A 2,102-nucleotide genomic window follows, 5' to 3' on the forward strand; every position below is an offset into this window, starting at 1 on the left:
AAAAATTTTAATGTAAAAATAAATAAAAATGTAAAAGAAAAGGCTGGCCAAGTGCCGTGGCTCATGCCTGTAATCCCAGCACTTTGGGAGACTGAGGCAGGCAGATCACGAGGTCAGGAGATCGAGACCATCCTGGTTAACACGGTGAAACCCTGTCTCTACTAAAAATACAAAAAATAAGCCGGGCATGGTGGCACACACATGTAATCCCAGCTACTCAGGGGGCTGAGGCAGGAGACTAGCTTGAACCCAGGAGGCAGAGGTTGCAGTGAGCCAAGATCATACCACTGCACTCCAGCCTGGGCAACAGAGCGAGACTCCGTCTGACAAAAAAGAAAAGAAAAGAAAAGGCTGTCTGGGGCTTCCCTTGCTCTCTGACGTGTTTCTCTTACCACGTGATGCCTGTACCACGTCATAACACAGCAAGGAGGCCCTCGCCGGATATGGCCCAATCTTGGACTTCCCAGCCTCCAGAACCACAAGCCAAATAAACTTCAGTTGTTTATAGATTACCCAGCCTGTGGTATTCTGTTATTGCAAAGCAGAAAGCTGACTAAGACAGTTGTTTCTCTGAAATTCAAAGTTAACGGGGTGCCTGGATGTGTATTTGCTAAGCCTGGTCCTCCTGTGATGAAGCCTCCCTCATCACACAAAAAAACTTAGAAATTTAAAATTTAGCCAGGCATGGTGGTGCATGCCTATAGCCCCAAACTCGGGAGGCTGAGGCAGGAGAATCCCTTGAGCACAGGAGATCAAGGCTGCAGTGAGCCATGATCGCACCACTGCATTCCAGCCTGGATGACAGAACAAGACCTTGTCTCTGTCATTTTTTTTTTTTTTTTTCTTTTTAGACAGAGTCTTGTTCTGTCGCCCAGGCTGGAGTGCAGTGGCGCCATCTTGGCTTATTGCCACCTCTGCTTCCTGGGTTCAAATGATTCTCCTGCCTCAGCCTCCCGAGTGGCTGGGATTATAGGCATGTGCCACCATACCTGGCTGATTTTTGTATTTTTAGTACAGATGGGATTTCACCATATTGGGCAGGCTGGTCTTGAACTTCTGACCTCAAGTGATCCATCTGCCTCAGCCTCCCAAAGTGCTGGAATTACAGGTGTGTGAGCCACCACAACCGGCCAAGACCTTTTCTCTAAATATATATATAACCTAGACAAGACCTACCAAAGGGAGATGCTCATTACCAGTACCCTGTCCCCATTTATTCAAATGAATGAATTGTGGGGTCAATCCAAGAGGGCTTCCTGGTGGAGGTGATTCCTTATTGAGTCCTGAAGGCAGAGGTTTCGTAGCTACAAGCAGGAGACAGAGCATCCCAGGCAGAGGGCACAGCATGTGCTAAGGCCCTGGGTGGGAGGCATTGTGATGATTTCAGGGGCTGTCTTCATGCCACCTCCACCTGTCTTCACAATTTGCCAGCTCACAGTTGATGAGGCTGAAGGTAAGTTTGGGATGGCCTGGATCACCTGGCAAGTCAGGCGGATGTGGCATCGTCACTGCCCACTCTGGGGGAAAGGACGCAAGGTCCCACTGCATTCTCGGCCTAGGCAGAGGCAGGATGATCAGTGAGGCTGCAGAACCAGACACTACCTTTGCCCTGGAATTTCCTGAGCTGCTGGCCGGGTATATCCTCCTCTTCCACATTGCAGAGCAAGAGGAACGAGACTTGGCCTCGGGCTGCTGGGCGGGGCGGGGAAGCAGAAAACAGAGCTTCGGGTCACCTGGCTGAGCCCACTCAGGACCAAGAACCAGGACTGGGATGACAGTCATAGCAACAAAAGCCCCACCAGGCTGATTCTGTAAACATCCCCATTTTACAGACAGGAAAACGGAGGTCCAGAGGGACAAAACTGCTTGCTGAGGACTCCTGGTGACCCATGAACACCACCTTTTCCCTTTTATCCTTAGTATTATTATTATTATTATTGTTATTATTATTATTTGAGACAGAGTCTCTCTCTGTCGCCCAGGCTGGAGTGCAGTGGCGTGATCTTCGCTTGCTGCAACCTTCACCTCCTGGATTCAAATGATTCTCCTGGGCCGGGCACGGTGGCTCAAGCCTGTAATCCCAGCACTTTGGGAGGCCGAGA

Source organism: Mandrillus leucophaeus, unplaced genomic scaffold, assembly GCF_000951045.1.
Source record: "Mandrillus leucophaeus isolate KB7577 unplaced genomic scaffold, Mleu.le_1.0 Scaffold11, whole genome shotgun sequence".
Taxonomy (NCBI): domain Eukaryota; kingdom Metazoa; phylum Chordata; class Mammalia; order Primates; family Cercopithecidae; genus Mandrillus; species Mandrillus leucophaeus.